The sequence below is a fragment of the Dipodomys merriami genome, unplaced genomic scaffold (genome assembly GCF_024711535.1).
Source record: "Dipodomys merriami isolate MVZ:Mamm:240054 unplaced genomic scaffold, mDipMer1.0.p SCAF_156, whole genome shotgun sequence".
Taxonomy (NCBI): Eukaryota; Metazoa; Chordata; class Mammalia; order Rodentia; family Heteromyidae; genus Dipodomys; species Dipodomys merriami.
Window position 1 is genome coordinate 2,965,303 of NW_027202893.1, and position 6,000 is coordinate 2,971,302.

At 47.0% G+C, this 6,000-nt stretch overlaps 1 non-coding gene across 1 annotated transcript; it reads left to right on the forward strand.

Annotated features, from left to right (window-relative positions):
* Positions 1–3,133: 3,133 nt before the first annotated feature.
* LOC138827527 (U6 spliceosomal RNA) lies at positions 3,134–3,240 on the forward strand. The gene has a single exon (XR_011372106.1). It is a non-coding gene; the product is annotated as a U6 spliceosomal RNA (small nuclear RNA).
* Positions 3,241–6,000: the final 2,760 nt, after the last annotated feature.

Below are 6,000 nucleotides of genomic sequence, written 5' to 3' on the forward strand. Positions count from 1 at the left end.
ATCCTGACTTCTCCAAATCAAAACCTGAGCTCAAATTGCCTCCCCCCCCACCCCCCCCCCCCACACACTTAAGAACACGATGTACAAACTTCTAGTGCTCCTGGCCTCTGTTACCCCTTGGGAAGACTGAAAAGAATGTTTAACAAACTTAACCATTGCAAAAACCTCTTTCAGGTAATGTGCTCCCAGGCTAGTGGTTCACTGGACTTGGCTTGAATAGCCCCGTGGGAACCTGTTGAAATCTCAAAAATTTGTCTAGCCAGTTCTCAAGCATGGGCATTAAACTTTAAGTGATAACTGGGTGCAGTGGTATACTCCAGAAGTTCTCCACCTGCCTGGGCCACAAAGTAGATCCCTGTTAGGTAGATTTCATCCCTGCGAGCCTGAGCAGCCTGATAGACCCCATTCATGCTCTTCGGTAGTAATAAAAGTGGATGAGTCATTGGAAAAGGAACCCAGGCAGGCCTCAATCTGAGATAGGTCTGCCAAAGATAAGGGCACATGGACCCGGACCACACCCTCGGGCCCAGCCACCTCTTGGAGGGGGAGTAAGTTGTCTGATGGTTTAGTCGGGGCCAGAGTATGGCCAGCCATGGGGGAAGGGAGGTCTAAAATAGAGGCCAGAGCAGAGGCCAGCCCAGAGATCTGTGAGTCAGGGTTAAGTCCAGGGTCTGGGGCTGGAGTTAAGGAGCTGGAGGCAGCCCTTAGGGTGGAGCTATGTGGCTCATAGGGTGGTGGTCATGCTGAGGTCATCAAGGGCATCAGAAGAAGAGGGGGGAGGGAGAAGGGTTTTGGAGGGTTGTTGTCAAGTAAAATTTCAGAGGGGGAGCAGGAGAGGCAGAGGGAGGAACGGGAGTGTAAGTAGAAGAATCCTTGGATGTACAGAATTTCAGCCCAGGGCTGGGAAGGTGGCTCAGTGGTAGAGTGCCTGCCTTGCATGCATGAGGCCCTGAGTTCGATTCCTTACCACCACAAAAGCAGATAAAAGCCAGAAGTGGTGCTGTGGCTCAAGTGGTAGAGCACTAGCCTTGAGCTGAAGAGCTGAGGGCAGCAACCAGGACCAGTGTTCAGGCCCCACGACCGGACACCCCCCCAAAAAACCCCAGAATATCAGCCTGCTTTCCCATTTGCTCACAGAAACTGCAGAGGTCAGTCAATATGTTAAAACTGAAAGTCCCATTTTCAGGCCAGTGCGACTGGTTATTGAGCTGGTACATAGGCCATTCCCAGTTACAGAGGAAGATCAGTCTTCTTGGTCTAAGGTCAGGCCTAAGGCCTAGAGATTTGAGGTTAGCTAATAAGCAACCCAAAGGAGTGTGTAGGTCAGGTTTGGAATTTTGGTTTCCCATGGTGCCCAGGCAGCCTGGGGTAAAACTAAGGGGGAAGAAGGCAGTTCTGTCTCAGCCCAAGAGTTACCAAGGAAGCAGAGGCAACAGAGAAGACCACATCCCTGGTTATTCTCAGTGCCGGCGGGCTGGCGGGCTGGCAAGGGGGTGCGGCCAGAGGGAGACTTGGGCAGGAGCTTGTGACTTTTACAGACAGATATGAGTTTCCTGAGAGCAGGCCAGGACACCATGGGAGAGTAGGTGGGGACTCACCCAATCCGAATGTGGTGGGTGCTCAGAAGGCCAGGCTGAGGTCCTGGTCCGACAAGGAGGGAGAGAGAGAGACAGAGAGACAGACAGAGACAGAGACAGAGAGACAGAGACAGAGAGAGAGCACGTGAGCAGAGGTAGAGGCCTCAGCTGGGTTTACAAGGATGACCAATAACATCCCACGCCACCTCCATCCATGGGATATTTACTGTGTACAGGGGCAGAGGCCATGGGGTCTGTCAAGTGGCTGTTTAGCCCAAAGTAAACTTGGTGGGCTTCGTGCTCCCAATAGGCCTCAGGAAAAGGAGGAGAGGAAAAGAGAGACCAAGAAGAGGCAGTGCCTGTGAGTCTCTCAAGGAGGAAGCGAAGCACTATGGCCTTCCTGGGTTTCTGCACCAGATATAAGGTTTTAGGTGAGAAAAGGACCACATAGAGAGCAATAAAAAGATTGACAGGAAAGTTTATTGGGGTACGCCCCCTGGCCAACTCCCCAGTTGGGATCAGAGAGGTCATGCTGAGTTTGGTTGTAGCAGAGTTTTTTTGTTTTTTTTTTTTTTGGGTCCAGTCGTGGGGCCTGTACTCTGGGCCTGGGCGCTGTCCCTCAGCTCTTCAGCTCAAGGCTAGTGCTCTACCACTTGAGCCACAGCGCCACTTCTGGCTTTTTTGTTTTTGTTATGTGGTGCTGAGGAATTGAACCCAGGGCCTCGGGCATGCAAGGCAAACGCTCTACCACTGAGCCACCTTCCCAGCCCTGTAGCAGAGTTTTTATAGGCAGGGTAAAAAGCAGAACTTTTAGTAAGCAGGGGCTTGTAGCACGAAGCTTGTTTTGCCTGTTTGAACATCTTTCTCAGCAGCAACCTGCTTTTTCCCCAGTGGCCTGATAATCCCCCCCCTTTACTTCCTCCAGCAACCGCCTAAAATTATTCTATTGTCAAATTTCTAATCCTAAGTAACTACTTACAGCCATCCTTGTAGCTCTTGCTGGGAGGAAATTCTTCACCCAGTGTTCTGATTCTGCATTCATTAACTTCCTAAATGGCTCCAATCACCAGCCTCTCAATATACCCTATTTAGTCCTGGAACAGCTCAGGCATCAGGAAGACGCCATACCATGTGTCTCCACGTTCGCGTCTGTGGCTTGTCTTCTGTCTCGTTCTTCTCTGGTCACCATGGTGTCCCACTTCAGCTCTCCATTGGAGCTGAATTGGTTGGTTGCTGTTGTTTTTGTTCTTTCTATCCTCTCTGGCCTATTTCCTAACTGTATTAAGTGTATCAACAGCTTCCAAGATTTGATCCTTCAAAATGTGGCTTCTCCTTTTTCCCACCTTATTGAACTTGGATCCATCCAGCACCCCTCATGTCATAGAAATGCCAGGTGCTAGGATATCAAGGGAAGAAACAACATCATCAGCCATCCCATCCACCCCAAACAAATAACATCTAAGCCATTTCCTCTTGGGGTGGGTTTAGGAACAGCAGCCCTGCCAGACTGGCCCCTGTCTCATCAGATATTGGCAAATTAAAAAAATACCAATATGGTGCTGGCTTCGGCAGCACATATATTAAAATTGGAACGGTACAGAGAAGATTAGCATGGCCTCTGCACAAGGATGATACACAAATGTGTGAAGCGTTCCATATTTTTATGAACAAGACTTTATGTCGAAAAACGAACTTTAATTTGCAATATCTAGTATATGTATGAGTCAAGCAGAAAAGGTCAGATAAGGTGATGTTAGGAAAATGAATCCTAAGATATGTATTTAAATGTTTTTTTTCTTTCATGCATTTGTTTCTAATGCATTTATAAGATTATTTCTTTGTTGCTTTGTATGTCCCTCCCCCATAGTATAACCCCTGCTTTCACTGTATTTGATGTCGGTATAATTTGTGGAGGGGAAGGGGAAAAACAAATTGTTTAAATAAGGATACAGGTGGACCCATTGCAACAATGAGAAGTACAAGTTATCATGTCGAAAAAGAACTTTACAACTTTGGTGGGGGGGAAAGGATTGGGTGGGGGGGTGGGGGGAGGCTGGGAAGGGATGGGAAGGATAAACAATGGAGGAGGCTAAAATGCTTGATAAGAAATGTACTCACTATCTTGCCTATGTAATTGTAACCCCTCTGTACAGTATTTTCACAATAAAAAATAAAAAAATAAAAAAAAAGAAAAATGAACTTTACTACTTTGGCCGGTGGGGGGAAGTGGGGGAAGAGGGGAGCAGTGGGGGAGGGGGGAGGATGAGAAGGGATGGGAAGGGGAAACAAAGGAGGAGGCAACAATGCTTGATAAGTAATGTACTCATTACTTTGCCCATGTAATTGTAACCCCTCTGTACGGTATTTTCACACACACACACACACACACACTACCAGTATGGAGACTCTTTCACACACACACACACACACACACACACACACACTACCAGTATGGAGACTCTTTTTCACACACACACACACACACACACACACACACACTACCAGTATGGAGACTCTTTTTCACACACACACACACACACACACACACACACACACACACACACACACACACACTACCAGTATGGAGACTCTTTCTTGGAGTTCTTGCCAGACCACATGCATTATAACATCTGGTTTCACTTGTCCCAAACTTTTGTCCGAGGCAAGAACTGGAGATGGGACATGTGCTCAGGCCCTGCCTGGTTCTGGTGTGCAAACCTGCGGCAGATAAAAATACCATCTATCAAGTTGTTATGTCGAAAAACAAACTTTACAACTTTGGCCAGGGGTGGGGGTGAGGTGGGGTGGGGAGATGGGAAGGGATGGGAAGGGGAAAAAAGGGGGAGGCAACAATGCTTGATAAGAAATGTACTATCATTATCTTGCCCATATAATTATAACCCCTCTGTACGTATTTGTACAAAAAAAATACCATCTCTGCTGGCTCCTATAATTGGGGAATACCTTCACAGGAAGGACAGCAGATGTAATGTTATGCACTCCCCTCCCCAGATTATAATGCCAGAAAATAACACTTGTGCTCAGGTTGCACAACTTTGTTTGTGCCAGCTATGAACATCTTATATGCTAAGGGCCATGTTTCCTTACTCAATGGCTGGTTTTAACCTGTGAGAGTTACACTCTTAATTATATCCCTGCCAGTCTGCTTCATAACTCCCAATGCTGCCTAAGCCATCTAGCTGTTGTACCGCCCCACAAGGAGCTCTTCCAGTGCTGAATGAGAACTGTACATTACCTTCACTTTTTCCTTGCTTGGGATACGAGGGTTGGTTGGTAGGAGTCTATATATTTGGCATGCATAGTGGCAAAAAGCATTAACTATACCTCCTCTGCCGTTGCACTGCTATTCTTGACAGTCATGCTGATTTGATTTCTCTTACTCCACCACCAAGGGTGTGAGGAGATTAAAAACATGTGCTGCTGTGACCTAACTGATGGCAGCTATGCCATCAAAGAACAACACATACATCTCAGAAAACTTGAGGAAAATATCCAACAGAACGAAGGGGGATGGGACCTATTCCAGTGGCTTACTCCCTGGCTCATGCCTGTCTTGGGTCACTTAACTGCAATTTTTGCCTCATACTAATTGTGTCTTGCCTATTCAGGTGCATAAATGAGCATCCTTATGGGAAAGATGAGACTTTTCACCAATCAGCTGGTCAATCAGATGCTCCTAGGAGGGTACCCAGTCGAGTGTCCCCCGTTGACCACTTTGGCCCTTTTGCAGCAGGAAGCAGCTCCAGAAGAAATGACCTTCGCCCCTGCTCCTGACCTGGTGCCAACCTCATCCAATTATTAAACCAAAGAGTGTGGGATGTTAGCTCAGAAGCCTCCTCCCTCATGGCTTCATATGCTCTTTCCCTAGGCAACACTAGACCCATGTAGTAAAGGCAGCAAATGATCAGCCCCTACCTCCCTTTTCCTGAAAGAGCACCCTGTTGGGGTAAGGTGGCAAGATCCTTCAAAGCCTGGAGGTTATAAAAGACCGCCTGAGACAATAGTTGCCACTTCTCACTTCCTCTCAGCTGGTGAGAAGGGGTCTTGCCAGTCCCCTAACTGGCAATAAACCTTTCCTTTGTTCTTCCTACTTGAATGTCCCCGTGGTTTTCTGGCTAAGTCTAATTTACTCTAACAGCAGTGCATGGGCCAAGAATCCAACCTGGGCCTCCCATGTGGCAGGTGAGAATCCTACCACTGAACCACTCAGTCATGATGTTCCTGTAACTCCTAAAAGTATTTTAGTAATTTTTGGTGTCTTCAGCATTGAATGGAGAAGAGAGAGATTAGGTAATTTTAGAATTAACAACATTATCAGTTTTAGACAAATAGTCCTTAAATGATTAATATTTTTACTTGAAGAGTTGAGTAGAAATCTGATGGAAAGCCTAAGGTAGGAAAA